The sequence below is a fragment of the Capra hircus genome, chromosome 11 (assembly GCF_001704415.2).
Source record: "Capra hircus breed San Clemente chromosome 11, ASM170441v1, whole genome shotgun sequence".
Taxonomy (NCBI): domain Eukaryota; kingdom Metazoa; phylum Chordata; class Mammalia; order Artiodactyla; family Bovidae; genus Capra; species Capra hircus.
In genome coordinates, this window is record NC_030818.1 from 64,261,325 (window position 1) to 64,279,453 (window position 18,129).

Genomic DNA, 18,129 nt, shown 5'->3' on the forward strand with positions numbered 1-18,129 from the left:
AACATGTCCCATACCCATCCCAAATATGCTTGAAAGCCAAGACACTATAATTGGAAGGTTTCTAAGCTCTCTTCAGACCCTATCCTTCTACAAATATCTGTGACTTGGTAATAAAGGAGAACCTTGAACATCTTTTCATTGTGATATCCTGGTATCATGCAAACCCAATAGAATGTCATGAATAATCCCCAAATTACTAGTTTGCCTCAACTTTAAGAGTGGCTAAGAAAAGCCAAGAAAAGTAAAGCTGAAGCTCTGATACTTTGGCCACTTGATGTGAAGAGCCGACTCATTGGAAAAGATCCTGATGCTGGGAAAGATTAAAGTCAAGGAGGAGAAGGGGATGACAGAGGATGGGATGGTTGGATGGCATCACTGACTCAATGGACATGAGTTTGAGCAAAATCAAGAAGATAGTGAAGGACAGGGAAGCCTGGCATGCTGCAGTCCATGGGGTCACAGAGTCAGACACAACTGAGCGACTGGATTAAGATATAAAGGAGGTTTCATAAGCCTAAATCTCCCAAGCTCAGCATCATTTGTCATCTCAATAACTTGAATGTCAGCACTGCTCTGAGGAAGGAGAGGACTCACTTCCAGGACGGGAGCTGACGTTTTTCGAAATTTAAGTAGCCAGCCAGCCTTTCCCCTGGTACTTTGATGTTAATTAAACATTTGCTGCTTCAGCGTCTCCATTTGTTTCCTCATTTTACTCCTGTGGTCTAGGTGTTGAACCTGCATTTAATAAACACCAGCAGAATAACCCCTTTGGGATTGTCAATATCAGTAGCTCACGGGACACAGAAAGAATTTTGAGGGTAGTGAACCTGAAGATCATGGCAGTAGATGGTGAGCAGGTGGTGACCTGGTGAGTTTCAGAAGTCCACCGGAACATTGTTTAGGTTTCTGAAGTCACTGAGAGTGGTTAAATGTCATTTCTGAAGTCTCTTTGTTAGAAGAAGCACATGTAGTTGGAAGTTGCACCCAGGTGCGTGCTAAGTTGCATCAGTCGTGTCCAACTATTTGCGACCCCAAGGACTGTAGCCTGCCAGGCTCCTCTGTCCATGGGATTCTCCAGGGAAGAATAATTTCTCCAGGGGATCTTCCCAACCCAGGAATAGAACCAGAGTCTCCTGTGAGCCTGCACTGCAGGTGGCTTCTTTTGACACTGAGCCACCGGGGAAGCCCAAGTGAGCCTTGCTCAAGATTCAGCCCACCATAACAGTTATCAGCTTTCAAATGGCCTGCCTATCCCTTTGTTTCCTGAGAATCTGAAGATTTACACTCTGAAGACTGACAGCCATACTTCACATTGGAGATCACTCCCTCAGGCTGCTTCTAACCCCTTGCTGATTTCTTTCAGACTTCAGGCCAAGGGTCCTCAGGCCAGGCTGAGCTGTGGCTGCAGCAGCCTTTGTAAGTGGGTCAAGCTGGACCTCGCCTAGTTGACTGCTGCCCAGGGAAGACATAGCTCTTCATCATCCCTGGCACTCGGAAGCAGGAATCAATTAACTTTTAGGACAGGAAAAATAGATCACTTGGATTGCTGAAGTAGGAATAGCTTCTGTAGCAATTAAGAGAAACCAGTCCAGAGAGGAGATAGCTGTGTCCATGCTCAGCAGCCAGGTGGAGCTTCAGAGAGTGCACTTAGCGGCCAAGGCCTGGAAAGTGCATCAGCCGGCCCAGCCCAGGCAGAACACTCTTCAGAACTTGGGGCATTGTTCAGAAGGATGGAAAAAGATGAGCTGGAAATCATCAAAAGATACCTATTTGATTCTCAGGGCAATTCCCTGATGGCATTAAAAATGCAAAAGAATGCCCCTGTGAGCTGTCCCTGTGTATTCTAATGATACCTCTAATACTGTTTAGGAATCAAGAAAAATTGATACAGAACAATTAGTGTTGTTCCATGAAGGAGCCAAAGAAAGCAGCTTGGTACTTAATTTTAAATTAACTATGAATGACATTAGATCAGTGGTCCCCAACGTTTTTGGCACTGGGCACCAATTTCATGGAAGACAATTTTTTCATGGACTTGGTGTGGAGGGGTGGTTTTGGTTTCACCCGCTGCTCACATCCTGCCTGGTTCCTAACAGGTCATGGACCAGTACCCATCTGTGGCCCAGGGACTGGGGAACTCTGTTAGATTCATGAAATATATTGTATAAGCCACATTTACCGACATGTTACTGAACATGCTTAAAAGCCTGATCTAAACCTGGCATTAGGCGTAGGAGTCAGAGCCACCCTCACCCATCAAGATGCCAGGCTGATGTACTAATCTGTTCCACCAGATGCCCTGAAGACGGATGGCACATTCCAGACAACAGAGAAATCAAGAGCCATTTACAAGTTTTGCTGTAAAATGTAGGATGCAGGTGTGTTTTGGTCTTGCTGTAAATCCCCACAAGGTGCTACTTCATTCTGAATTGCACCCCCAAGTCCAAAGCAGGAATATTGCAATGATATCCAAGTATCAGCCTTATTGTATAGCACTGCCAGGCCAGGCAGCGCTTTAAACAATTAAAAATGACCATAGATACCCATGGAAGATGATCAGGTAGCTCTCCAGGTACAAACGAGAAAACATCTCTGAGATACAGTATTAAATGAAAAGCATAGGTATATGAGGTCTACATTTTCACATGAGCAAATTTACATAGATATACTAGACATATATTTTTTGTGAGTATATTTAAGTAGGTATACTAGGCTTACATTTTCTAGAAAGCTACTCTAGAAGCTATGACAATGACTACTTTTGGGGAGAAGGACAGAGGATAGAACCAAGAAGGGGAATTTCTATTTTTCACTTCACACATTTTCATAGGCTTTGAATATTTTGCCCCCCTACATATATTATTTTTACTTTTGAATTTTTAAAATCAAAACTGCTCTCATCTACTATCATCAATAATTTATATGAGAAAAGATATTTTAAAACAAAGTAGTGGGAAGGGTGTAGTCTTATAATAAAGGGTTGTCCATCCAATTAAGTTTTAATTAGCTGAAACAAAACAGAAAACCAACATAAATGAGTAGGCATGCCCCCCCAAAAAAAGTTATCTTAGCGATTATTTGCATAGTCCCAAATGTCCACTCCAAAACGGCCGTGGTTTTGCAGCCTGTCTGGGTGTTGATAAGGGTGACAGGTGTGGCTAGAGAGTGACGGTGGGATGTGATTTCCATTTGCTGGCCTTCCCCTGGAAGAGGGAGGTGGCCCCTCATCCCCACCAGAGGCAACACCCCGCAGGGGGCCTCCTGAGTAGGGCAGTTACACTCCTGCCTGTTTTAGTCAGATTCTGGGCCTGCCTTCACACATAACTGCTGGGGTGGGGTCTCATGTATGTCCATGTGGTGCATACCAACTCGTTTCAGCCGAATCCTGCCTGGGAAAGGAGTATCAAAGGATGACAAGGGATACAGAGATGCAGAATAAGAGATGAAAGGGACCGAGTTTTACCAGCAATCACAGCAAATATCTCACTTGCATAAGTGAAGCCAATTACTGTATTATTGCCTCCTTTTGCACTGTGCACAGTAGGGATGTCACTGGGTAATGGTTTGCATGTAGAGTTAATCACTTTGATGCATTTCTGACTGATCCCAGCAAATTATGTTTTGGTTCCACTATATTAAACACAAGAGCCGGGGATTATCATTAATAAATCTAAGGCACAGCATGCATAAATCTTGAATAAATCAAATATCAATTACATAGGCAGTATCTGCTGACATCTGCTTTCATCAAATAATATATTTGAAATAGGTGTTATTCCAATCTGTGAAGTCACAGGGATCTTCGTTCAGGGAACACAGACCCCAGACCCCAAAGAGGGAAGCAGCTGAGTGGTTGCTGGGAACGCTCCTCGGTGGCGCTCAATCTGTGAAGACTCCGTTTAGACGGCTGCACAGACATCCGGAGAGAGAGCTGTCCTGCTGAGGAAAGTGCTTCCAGCTCTGTGCCATGTTCATCTAGCTACCTTTTAAGTGAAGCAGGAGAGATGGAAGGGAGATGGAAGGAGATATCCCGAGTGTCTGGATGTCAGGCGGAGAAACAGGCATTTGAGGGGATATGGTGAGTATTATATCCCAGGAGGCAGAAATCCCTTCTGATGTGAAGACAGAGGGATGTTTTATGAATGTGAAGCCTTCTGAAAAGTGAAAGGTCATGAGGGTAGCGTTTAGGACTCACTGGGGCAGCAAGTCCTTCCCACTGCTGTTTACCTTTACGGAGCTCCAGGCACTGGGCAGGATTCCAGGGAGGGAATGTCATCCCTACCAATTCCAGCAACCTCCCAGATGAGGGAGCTGTCAGTATTTCTTCTTACCATCTAAGGAAACTGAGGCATGGGAGGTCAAACAACACATCTGGGGCCATCAGCTCTCACATGGGCACAGTAGAATTCCAGTTTGGACCTGGTTACATGACATGTGATTATACTGGTAGTCATGGTAGTGGTGTATAAAACAGAAAAAAAAAGATTATGTGTGTCCCTGGGACAAGGGATAGGAAAGGAGGCATCAAAAATGTATGTTTATTTTTAAAAGGCATCTGTCTGTCATCCATCAAGATAAAGGAGTGTTTCTATCCATCTGTTCCTTCCCTGTGGTCTCCCGTCAACAGGCCGGAATCCGCTCCCGTCAGCAGGCCAGAATCCCTTCCATGTGAGTGGTTTTCCAGGACTCCTCTGGGGCCTCTTCACAGAACTTTGTAGGTGAAACTCATTCTTGGGGAGGGTGGAGCTGGGTTAGGAAATGTTCTCAGGGCACTGGCTCATCAAGACAGGAGCAACGATTGCCACATCTGTCCTCTCCAGGCAAAAGAGTCAAGACCAGCAGTGAAATTAGCTAAAGTTGTGCACCTAAAGCGTCCCGAGGCCTCTGCTGAGGGTGGAGATGGTGCCTCCGAGGGGCGGGCAGAGTATTTCACAAACTGCTTGTCCTGACCTGAATATGCTAGCCTATCAAACAACGCTGTGTCCTTTTACCATTTCTTTTATCACACTTGGCATCAAAAGAAAGTAAGGAAACCCAGAAGCAGGCCCCCAGAGCTGAGCCAGTTGGGACCCCTTAGGTTTACATTTTCAAAGCAGAGGTAGGTGGGAGTCAAGGCCATCTCTTTTTGGTTCACGGATCTTTTGAGATGGTTCGGAGGAAGCACTTCAAGGAAGCCGAGTAGGAAGAGCTCAGATTTCATCAGGCCTCGGCTCCCCTGCATGCTGAGCTGTACCACATCAGAACCACTGGGCCCCTGACCACATATTTCTCCCGTTCTGCACTCTGCTTTCTATATCAGAACCTGCACTGGGATATTGAGAATGCTCGCTTGTCGACAGATAAGTGAAAACTGATGTGATATCACCACAGAGATGAGCATAGATTTTCAGAGTTGCAGACCCACTTGTAATCATACAGTACATGACATATGGTTATAGAGACCAAGACGATTAACTTAAAATATTTGTAATGTTTCAAATCTAGCTCTTGGGTTATTTTTCTTGGAATCCATAGGGACTGCAGGTTTTGTTTTGTTTTCCTATTGGTTTTTCTGATCAGCCTTATGCAGGATTTACAATCACATCCTCAGATAGTGCATCTGACTCAGATTAGATAAAAGGCATCATCCTGGCAAAGGAGGCTTTCAGGCCACAAAATCACTTTCCACCAATCAGGCAATTCTGGTCAAAACAGTATTAACAAATGGGCTTCCCTGGTAACTCATACGGTAAACAATTCGACTGCAGTACAGGAGACTGGGGTCCCATCCCTGGATCGGGCAGATCCCCTGGAGAAGGGAATGACTACCTACTCTAATATTCTTGCCTGGAGAATCCCATGAGGAAAGGTGTCTGGCAAGCTACAGTCCATGGGGTCGCAAAGAGTCAGACACGACTGAGCGACTAAGCACATAAACCTCCCTTTTGCTTGAATACTTTGCCCCCCCCACCCCACCCCCCCCTCCACGCACTGTTAACACAGGGCAGCACTTTGGCTGGGAGGAGGGGGAACCAGATGTCTTCCTCTCCAGGGGCCCACTCTCCATACAGTCTTACCCACAGTATTGTTGTGCTCATTTGGGGACAGCACTCCCAATGCCCTGGACCAATAGCAATCAAAAGAGGCAGCTAAAGACTTTCCAGTTCAATTCAGAATTGGCTTCTGTGAACTCAGAGGAAGAAAAACTGCCTGCATTCGCTTTCCATCTTAAAACTGTGCCTTTGCACACCTATCCACGAGTGAGGGAAATCCAGAAAGGCCCTGGATGATCGAGTAGCCAGCACCGGCAACTAACAACCAGGAGCACCAGACAGGCATCCGAAACAGCAGCAGGAGACAGTCTTGTGGTGTAACAGTCAAACAATACATATGTTTCAAGAAGAAGAGAAGCAGAAGGAATAGAAAGCACATAGGCATGTTTTGTGCTGTGTGTGTGTGTGTGCTTGTATGTGTGTGTGTACAGCATGAGAAAGATGAAAGGTTTCACATCATTTGTGATTGATTGCAGCCACAGCCATAAGTAATAATCCAATCAGAAAGACTACCTTCGGAGAAAATGGATTTTAAGGTCTCTATATAAATATTTATATTTACTTGCCATTTGTAATTGGCCCTCCTGAGAAGCAGACCCTTGGAATGGAAAACTGGATGTGAGTGCCTTTGAATGTAGACTTTGCTGTTGTTAAGGATGAGTTACTGTGATGGTGCCGTAGAAGATGCTTTTGCTGACTGCAGTGTGTAAAAAACAGAAATGTAAATGATAGTTTGTATTTTTTTCAAAAAAAGAATACGCTGATACAAAAATACACTAAAAATGGTAAAGATCATTGGTATGTGACTCAGTCATTCATTCATTGCATTCAGCGAATATTATAAGATGTGTTTTCTGACTACTTTCTTCCAGACCAGAGGAGGTAGGTGATGCAACTTAGAAAAATCATCATCCAAATAAACGTGTCAAGGTTAAATAACCAGGAGGAGACAATGGTGGGGCAGGGCAGGAGCCAGCTGTAGAAGGACCTGGAGCCTTAATGCTCAGCTTCCGGGGTTGGCAGTCATCCACCTGAATTTGAATTTTGAATAGGCCACTTAGCTATCTTAACTGTGAGGGTTAGACTGGTAGTTTAGTCACTAAGTCATGTCCGACTCTAGTGACCCCATGGACTGTAGCCCACCAGGCTCCTGTCCATGGGATTTCCCTGGCAAGAACACTGGAGTGGTTGCCATTTCCTTTATGGTCCCAAAATGTCAATGATAAGTAAGATCTTTCTTAGGAAGCCTACTGATTCTCATAGACCTAGGACTATCAATTCATTTGGAGGAAGAAAAAGGATGAAGCCACCATTAATCAAGGGGACAAGGTTGGGCACAGTTTTGGTTGTTTACATCTGTGTCTGGTTACCAAAGTCTCCATGTCACCGTATGTTGTTATGTCTCTGTGAAACTCTGAGTGTTTGTCTACTTTGCAAAGGTCAGAGGATGGCCATCCCCCAAACACCTTTGATCCCCTATCACCATATCCCATCAGCCTGCCTCATTGGTGAGGACTTGGGAGTGAAAAGAATAAAAACTCTGCTGATGTGTGGATGTGCATATCATTTATCAAAGATTCCTGCTTGCACATCTGCATTTTGCAATAATCCTCTAGCAATATTATATCTCAGATATTACTGGCATGTTGCCAGTCATCCCGATAGCAAAAGTCACGTTGTTCCAACACACAGTCAGCACAAAAATGTATGCACACACACCATCCACATTTAAAATTTGTGTTTCCTTAGTGTTTTCCCCCTAGGCAGCACAGATTTCATTTCATCATCTCACCAGAACCTTAACCAATCTTTCAACACAATGGGGTCATTTAAGAATGATTATACGAGCATGTGTGAATGGGCCAAGAGCACTGGTGATATACACACATGGTAGAAGAATAAAAAAGGTCATGTTCCACTCACCTGCTTTCCTTGGTATTGATACATTGGAGCTCAGTGACATTTTGCCTATTTGAGCAGAAACAAACTGGATTCTTAGTTTTCTAAGAAATATTTATGGCAGAATTCTACCCACCTGCCAGCATCTCAGGAAATCAACCTGCAAGTTTCCTTATGCAGAGACCCCATACCTCACCAATCCTCCCTGCCCCTGACAGGTAACCCCTGGATGGTTTATTTCCAGGGCTTAGTGGAGAATGCTGACCTCTCTGACATGCTCCCTGCACATCCTCTGGGAAGAAAACAGATAGGAAAAGCAGAGCTGTGAGCCTGTGGGCTTGGGTATAATATTTTCAAATGTAGCTAATTTTCTTCTGGGCCCTGTGGGAGCTGGATGATTTTCTAACCATCCACATTCAAAAACCAGAATGCTACTCATTTGGCAGAAGCTTTGGAATGCCATTTCATTTTATGAAGATGCCATTTGTGAAGAGGTAGAACTCAGATCAATGGCAACTTGGCTTAGATAATTTGATCATTAGTGGTGTTCATATGTGCACCACATCATTTGCCCTCCAAATATTATTATCTGTTGCAGCTTTCCTGTAATAGGAGCATATGGACTGGATTCTCCAGTCATGGAGGCTTTCTTGGGTCATGTCCTTGTGGCTGTGACAGAGTAGATTGACCAACCAGTGTGGCTCTGAGCCTTCATTACCAGCCCCTACAAAATATGCTCACCATTTAGTTGACAGCTTTGACTGTGATGATTAAGAATGATGAGCCATGTAGAAAAACAGTGTTTCCATTTACCTTATTCATTCCAGGCAGTGTTTCCTAAAGCCTGAGCCAAAGGCCATCTACATCAAAATCAGAGATGGGGGACATACTTGTTAAAAAATTCTAGAAATGTTTTAATCCAAAAATTAATTTTTTGTTAAACCAAGATTTGAGAACAAGACTTCGTCTCTTGTATCTCGAGGACTGATAAAAATTCATCTTAAGCATCGGTAGGTGGCACTTCTTTCAGGTTCCTTCCCCGGTCTGTTCATTCATTCATGAGAAAATTGTCGAATGCCTACCATTTGCTCTGGCAGTAGAGAAAGGATAGAGTCAAAATGCTTGAGTTTGTCTGCCAGCAGTCCCCACACTCAGAGGCTGCATGTCCCTGTTCCCTTATCTTTAGAGTGCTATTTAACCATTCGAGGTTTTGGTTTTGTCATTTATAAAATGAGTGGCATAAAAGAAGCTGCCTCATAAGAGTGTTATAAAAGTTAATGAGTGAAAGTATTTGAACAGCTTAGAACAATGGCTGGTACATAGTGCTATACTGAGTGTTAGCTTTCATCATCGTCATCAGTACTATTGTGATTCCAGGTTTGGAGAACATACAACAAAATAGGCCAAGACCGCTTTCCTTCAGGATGCACAGTCTGACTAGAGAAAGCATACAAGCAGTGCAAGAGAAAGAGAGAGTGGCTGTAATGGGAAAAGGTGTCACCAACTCTGACCAGGAGAGTCTGGAAAGGGAATATGAGAAGTAGGATTCTGAGCTGAGTTTTGGCAACTCAGGGGTCATTTTCCAGGTAGAGAAAGGATAGACTGGTTCCAGGCTGCAAGATGTATCCTCTCTGGTTTGTAATCCAGACACTGTCTTCCTAATGTTGGCACTCCCTTCTGTTCAGCTGAAGCCTGCTCTTTCTACTCTGCCCTGACTCTTGGTTACATGCTGCGGACTCTTCCAGTCAACTGGACAGTCCTGGAGAGCTCTCCTGAGGGCATCCTGGAGCGCTGCAGAGCTCAGAAAGTAGAGCCTCATTCCCAGCAAGGGTGAGTCTGCCAAGAGAGGAGGAGAGGCAGCAGTGCTTCTCCGAGAAAGAGGTGAAACCGATTGCATTAGACGGCGGGTGAGCTTCCTCCAGGAAAGCAAATGGAAAAAAGAGAGCAAAACTTTTTTTTTCTCTCTTGTGTCTCAAAGTCAAAATCAAAGTGAAGTCGCTCAGTTGTGTCCGACTCTTTGCGACCCCATGGACACCAGGCTCCTCCGTCCATGGGATCTTCTAGGCAAGAGTACTGGAGTGGGTTGCCATTTCCTTCTCCAGGGAATCTTCTCGACCCAGGGATCAAATGCAGGTCTCCTGCACGGTAGACAGATGCTTTACCATTTGAGCCATCAGGGAAGTCACCCAATGCTGCTACCCCTGAGCAGAATTGGTGTATTCTGGTCCTGCTGCAAGTCCTCATACCAAATAGTCAGATCCCTTTGAAAGTAATACCAAATGGTCACTTTTCCTAGTCATTTGTGGGTCATGCCCTTTTAACATGGTATATTGCCTGTTCATAACATCTCTGTGTCTGTTACCCTTTTCATCATATGCTGTTTTGGAAAGCAAAAGCCAAGACTTAACACTGGTTAAAACTGTTTCCTTGAAGAGGAAGTTTGGCAATTGCTGGGTGTTTTCATTGCTATTTTTAAAGTTAATTTATTTATATCGGCGCATAATTGCTTTACAGTGTTGTGTTTCTGCTGTACAATAGATCAGCTATATGTATACCAATATCCCCTCCCTCTTGGACCTCCCCTTCCCCGACCCCACCCATCTAGATCATCACAGAACACCAAGCTGAGCTCCCTGCATTATACAGCAGGTTCCCAATTTGTCCCACCCTCCCCTCCCCCAACTGTCTACACGTCCACTCTATATATCTGTGTCTCTATTCCTGCCCTGCAAATAGGTTCATCTATATTATTTGTCTAGGTTCCACATATATGTGTTAATGTATGATATTTGTTTTTCTCTTTCTGACTTAATTCATTCTGTATGACAAACTCTAAGTCCATCTGCATCTGTTTTTCACATGGCAAATTGCAGCTCCAGTCTGACTCCTCCAGGTGAGGTTGGAAGATGAAATGTTTGGACCAGAGAAGTAGAAGCAAGGGGACAAATGATGGCAACAAGAACATCCTTGGCTGCCAGGATGATTCCACCAAAACCCACGCTGGAGTGCAGAGGCACCATGTTCTCTGACCTCCTCATCTGTACTCTCAACTCTTGCTGGGGACACAGATGGTGAGAAGCAGCAGGTTATTTCCCATGAAATCCATGTCCACAAGAAGTTTCCTTCACTGGCTTCTTTCTAGTAGAGTGTTTCTATATATTTTGGGGTTCACTTTAGCCCAGATGAAGCGAGTGGCTGGTTGAACAAGAATCAGAAAGTGAGACACACGTGCAAGAGGGGTGTGGTTCCTAATAAAAATGGATAATACCACAGCTATGGCCTAGTTCCCACCCTATATGAAACCACAGTCTAAGGCTTGCCCAGGTTTTGTGTTTAGGCCATTGGAATCCAGGCTACTGAATCACTTTTCAGAACAGATTCAAATTCCTGGAGCAGATTCCCTTTGGCATGTTCTTCTGGCAAAACTATGGAGTAAGATCTTTAAAAATCCAGAGACTTAAAAAAAAATTGCTAGAGTCACTTTTACAGCAAAGCTTCTACTTCCTATCATTTACAAGAATAATGTCAAGTTATTATTATTTGTTAAATATTTGCTGGAGTCACTTCTCACTTCTCCCCTAAGGGTTAGCTTGGGTTTTGTGGACATTCTCAACTCTTTCTTTGTGCTGGAGCACTTGTTTCATCCAAGATGTTACACAGATGAGAGACTCACCATTAACCTTGCTCTCAAGGAAGTTCCAAAGTAACACATTAAAACTATGATGAGTTTGGGCAAAAAGCCCATCCACAGATATCTGAATACAATATCTGGGCATATGAGACACCTGATTTTCAGCCCAAGGAAACACCATCTGAGAAGCATACAGTATTACAGTCTGGCTATATTTTATGCTCCCTTTCCATCAGTCTGGGATAAATTGTGTGTGTCAAGTTTGGCAAGCGTGGGTGAGCTAAATGGAGCTGTTAGCTGTCTTTTCAACATATTTATCTGTTTCATTGCCTGCTCTAGGATGTCTTTGTGATCATTATATAGGGATCACAGATAATAGACCATTTGAAATCTTACTTCAATTAGAACTTAATCCTCAGATGTCAATAATAGTGTTTCATACAGAAGGTTACAATGGAAGCAATGTCTTTTGTGCATATCATTTAAACAAAACAACAACAGAGCAAGAATAAGAAATGGCCTGAACATTTTCCAAAACTAGATACTTGACACTGTCTCATGAACCTTTGTCACTAGGATAAAATGAGGATTATATTTCCATTATCCTCTGCAGATCAACAGTCACATAAGATTTATAAGGATAAAATCACATAAGATTTATCATCATCTCACTTTAAATTCACTCACTATTTTTCTTTATTTCACATAAGAGAATTAACTGCAAAAGATGCTTTTCTTTTATACAATTAAGAATACAATCCAAATTCTGCACAGGCTACAATATAGATGAACCTTAGAAACATTATGCTAAGTGAGTTAAGCCATGCACAAAAGGACAAATATTACATGATTCCATTTCTATGAGATACCTAGAATAGGTATTCATAGAGACATAAAGTAGAATATAGGTTACCAGGGACTGAGGGCAAGGTGGGAGATGGAGTTATTATTTAGTTGATACAGAGGAATTGTTTGGGATTATGAAAAGTTTCTAGTAATGGATAGTGCTCGTCTTTGCACAACACTGTGAATGTACTTAATACTATTAAATTGTACATTTAAAATGGTTAAAATGGTAATATGTGTATATATATATATCTTGCAATAAAAAATGAAAAAAATACAAACCAGGATTATAAGGGATTAAGTTTTCTCATTCATATTGTGCACTAAGACATTCAAAAGAGTTCAGAAAATATAAAATAACAGAATGTATCTTTATGGTAGAGGGACTGTTGACTAGGGAGAAATTGGAGTGAAAAAAAATTTTAGCAAGCCATGAGTTTGAATAACACTGTCTATTACAGTGTATTGGTAAACTATTTCTCCAAAATAAATGTTTTGTGAAAGTTATGGTGATGGTGATGAAATTTCTTCTCCTTCTGCCTATTTTATATCACCAGTGGGATTGGAGAAGTTCTCTATGGTTTATTCATCAATAAAATATGTTGGCTGTTTTGGGCATCCATTTTCCCTTTTTTAAATTAATAGTGCCCCAACTTTGACTGGGTTTCAGTACAAGCTGACCCCATCTCCAGTCTAAGAAGTTACACATGATTAGCTTGTGCCAATCAATATATCCAATTCCGGAGGTCCCAGTGATTGGGTCAAGATGAGCACACAATACAGTTTTCCCAAGGAGACGTCAGCAGACTCTCAGAGATATTGCTTATAGGCAGGAACTTCCCCAACCTTCCACGCTTATCTAAAGAGGACCTCTCTGTCTTTTAGTAGCACACTATGTTTTGGTAAAAGTCAAAAATTATTGCAATACCTTCCAGCCATGAAGAAAAACATCTTCAAAGAGAAAAGGGTAGAATAGAGTGGATTGCAGAAAAATATGAGCAACCTTTATCAATACATGCTTGAATCACATTTCGCCTCTGAAGCAGTTTTGAACCAGTTACATGAACCAGTCAATTTCCTTTATCATTGTCAACGAAGTCAACTTGAACTGAGTTTTCTGTTGTTCATAATCACGTTCAACTTACAATACATAGCACGTATTGTGTGCTTACTATGAGCAAGTCACTATTGCCAGAACTTTAGATGTATTATTTTATTTCATCTTCGCCACAACCCTATGAGAGCCCTTAAAGGGCACTGTTATAACCCCCATTCTAAAAAGGCAAAATTGAGTCACAGATTAAGTAAGTTGCAAAAAATTTTGAGCCAGATGGTAAGAGTTGAAACCAGATTCAAGTCTAGGCAGTCTGAATCTAGAATCTGTGCTCTTAAACAATATGGCACAATGTCTCATCCACCTGCTAATATCATAACAAAACATCCTAGACATCTTAGTCCTAAAGATTCCTGTAGAAGGCACATTATATTGATAATCAGCAATATTGTCTCCTCGGTGTTACAAACTCTCCTTCCATATGGCTAATTTATCCACTCAACATTTATTGAAAAATTTTATAAATATTGCCTGAAAGCTACATGCCAGCAAAGTTGTAATCCTACTCTCATGAAACTTATATCTCATGGTAGGAATGGATAATAAATATAAAGTTTAGTGTCAGGTAGTTGTAAATGTTACCAAGAAAATTAAAGCAGGGTAAAGAGACTTCCCAAAGAAAGCTGTAAAAGTGATGATTACTACAGGAACATGTTATGTAAATTCATCAGTATAATTAAGTTAAATTTTCCAAGGGCAAAGATGAGAGGTGGGCAGGTGGGGAATCAGTAACATCACATCAGTTGACATATTTTCTATCTCTGTCACACCCAGTGTGGATATCCAGAAAACTGGAATTTTCAGATGGGCATAAGGGAAATTGGAAAAGAGTACAATTCATCAAAGAGGTAAGTACCCAGATAATCACTGAAAGAGTCCCTCAAACAGTCTGTTACTTCTCTGCAGGGTAGGTTAGGGGCTCAGACACCAGATTAACAACCAGAGCCAAATGTTAGCAGATGACCCTTGTCAGGAACTGTCACACAAACAGGACATACCTGGGGACAGGAGTAAGGGGAAGTAGCCAAGTATGGTTTGTTTAGGGAAAGTCAGAGAAGCAAGGCAACAGCCAACACTAAACTCAGGATGATTCTGAGCAATATGATATACAGACTTTGGATTCCTTTTATATTACCAGGATCAGGAACCAGTGTCTGAACCTATAGGAAGCTATTGCCATAATTGAAGTTTAAGAGAAATACCTCTGGAAAAGGTTTTGATTTAACTTGGATATGAATGATGGGCTGAAAGATGCTCCATACTGGCGTATATAAAACAACAATATTATCAAGCAAGGAATAAACAATTGGCAAATACATTACCTATCAGTAGAACTTAACTATATCTTTTTTTTTTTTTTTCAAGTAAAAGTGAGTTTACTCAGGAGTATCAGAGGAACTGTAATTTGGGAGAAGCAAGCTATAGAAAAATCCATGGGCAAGACCAACAAAGAAAGAAAAACATTATTTTACAGAGAAAAAAAAAAGGAGCTGGGAAAGATTATTTTGAGAGCAAGTCCGTTGGAGAAAAGTAAGGGATCAGGGTGATGACTTTCTCATTAAGTGAGTTGTTGGGGTAGTCAATTCTTTTAAGAGATGCAACGTATACCTTTTCCTATTGGGGACTGTTACCAATGACTCCTTTGTTGAAAAATTTTTCCTTGGGGCCTGTAATTGACAATTCTTCTTGTAATGGACCTCCAGTTGTACTGCATGAGAGCTCTTCTTTCTAGCCTGCTAACACCATATGAATTGCTTCACTTTATTAATTTTCACATAACACAGCAATAAAAGGTCATTTTACTCTCCCATCTCTGCTCCCAATCCACTTTTAGAAACATACAAATCATAGAGAATTGATATAGGAGCTCCACAACCAGAAGGCTGATGTGCACCATGAGAAATGACGTCCAGATCTTCGGTTCTGCTGAGTTGTTCCTCTGGGTTACAGCTTCCCATGGCATCTGGACCCACCATAATGGACTCCATCTGTCTGGTGAGAAACCAGAACAATAAGTTGACAGTAAATGCAAAAGCACTGAAGATTCTTGACCAGATATCTCAGCCTGTGGTGGTGGTGGCCACTGCAGGGCTGTACTGGACAGGAAAGTCCTACTTGATGAACTACCTGCTGGTGTTGGCGAGTCTCCTGTGGAGATGTGGGACACTGGTGGCTGACTTTGGGGATGGGGGCACTGGCAGCAGCAGTCCTGGAAGGTGCCCCTTGGTGCAAGCCCAAAACTTAACTACATTTTTGAATCTGAATATACTTTAAAATAGATTAATAATTATAATTACTAATAAGTTAATAGATTAATAATTGTAGTTACTGATAAGCTAGACTATTAAAAATGAAACATGGTCAGTTCTCTTCCAATGAACATGTATTTGTTATACTTGACTGTTCAGACCACAAGCTTCTCCCCGTTGCAAAGTACCCAAAGGACAATGAATTTCTGGCAAAACTGGCACTCCTAGGAAGTCTGAGTGATCTCAAGGATCTCTTTTACACCGAAGAGGAATGAGTTTCAGTTGCTACCCCAATCTCCGTGTGTTTTTCTCAATTAAAAGTTGGCTGGAACCACAATAAAGCATGTTGAACCATCCACTTTAATTGGATGCCTCATACATCATAAAAGTTAACCATTTTATGCCCAAGGTTATTGACACTGACCTACGTTAAGTCATGGTAGGTTTCAGGGTGCTCACAACCCTGCTCTTATCTGCCACTGTGTATTCACACTTGCTTACCAAGTCAGTTTGTGGTTTCCTTTCTTTCAGTTCAGTTCAGTCTCTCAGTCATCTCTGACTCTTGCGACCCCATGAACCGCAGCACGCCAGGCCTTCCTGTCCATCACCAACTCCCAGAGTCCACCCAAACCCATGTCCATTGTGTCGGTGATGCCATCCAACCATCTCGTCCTCTGTCATCCCCTTCTCCTCCTGCCCTCAATCTTTCCCAGCATCAGGGTCTTTTCAAATGAGTCAGCTCTTTGCATCAGGTGGCCAAAGTATTGGAGTTTCAGCTTCGACATCAGTCCTTCCAATGAACACCTGGGACTGATCTCCTTTAGGATGGACTGGTTGGGTCTCCTTGCAGCCCAAGGGGCTCTCAAGTCTTCTTCAACACCACAGTTCAAAAGCATCAGTTCTTCGGCGCTCAGCTTTCTTTATAGTCCAACACTCACATCCACACATGACTACTGGAAAAAACAGAGCTTTGACTAGACAGAGCTTTGTTGGCAAACTAATGTCTCTGCTTTTTAATATGCTGTCTAGGTTGGTCATAACTTTTCTTCCAAGGAGTAAGCATCTTTTAATTTCATGGCTGCAATCACCATCTGCAGTGATTTTGGAGCCCAGAAAAATAAAGTCGGACATTGTTTCCACTGTTTCCCCATATATTTGCCGTGAAGTGATGGGACCAGATGCCATGATCTTCGTTTTCTGAATGTTGAGTTTTAAGCCAACTTTTTCACTCTCCTCTTTCGCTATCATCAAGAGGCTTTTTAGTTCCTCTTCACTTTGTGCCATAAATGTGGTGTCATCTGCATATCTAAGGTTATTGATATTTCTCCTGGCAATCTCAATTCCAGCTAGTGCTTCTTCCAGCCAGCGTTTCCCATGATGTACTCTGCATAGAAGTTAAATAAGCAGGGTGACAATATACAGCCTTGATAACTCCTTTTCCTATCATTAACCGGGTAACCTGAAAGCTGACCTTTGGATCAGCAATACTCTGTCAGCCTGGATCCAACCAGACCAAAAGGCATAGGAGAGGGAGATTTTAGGAAATGTCGAGTTAGTCCTGGTGAGCTGGGGAAAGGTGCTCTGAGGAGGCAGAGCTTGGGGACCACAGATGGTCGGGCTTTCCGAGCCCAGTTGTGAACTGAAGGGGTGTGTATAGTCAGCAGTAGTGTTGGCTCCAAGAGCAAGTCCTGTGGTGTGCCAGGCACACACACACACACACACACACACACACTCACAGAGCAAGGGAGGAGGCCAAAGAGTAGAATTATTGTCCATGCACCATCAGATCACCCTGAGTCACTTCTTCCTTCGGAAGGAGGCTGCAGCAGCGAGTTCAGGAACCTTCACTGACCCACTCTCGCGCATGTGCAGGAGGGATGGTCACTCTCTGCGTCCTCATCCTTGAGCCACCGAGCCAGGTGCTATTTCACAACTACAGGGAATAGCTGAAAAACCACCAGGGATGCGGGCTTAGGATCACATGGAACTAGAGAAAAGGGGCTTGTGGGTTGTGATGTCTGATTGTCCCTGTTCCAATCCCCTTTGGAGGAAAGCATGGCAACCCACTCCAGTATTCCTGCCTGGAGAGTCCCATGGACCCAGGAGCCAGGAGGGCTACAGTCCATGGGGTCGCACAGAGTTGGACACAATTGAGCATGCACAGAGAGGTTTATATAGATGGTGCAGATGCCTTGGTAGAAGGTATAGGTGGCTGGCTTTGGCTTGGGTCTCTACATTTGTCTCACGTTGACTGGCATGAATGGAAGGGCTCTTTCCTACATATTTGACTGTCCAAATGGAGAGAGGTCACCAGCCCTGCAACTGGGCTAGGCTGGGGGACGAGGAGTGTCACTGTCC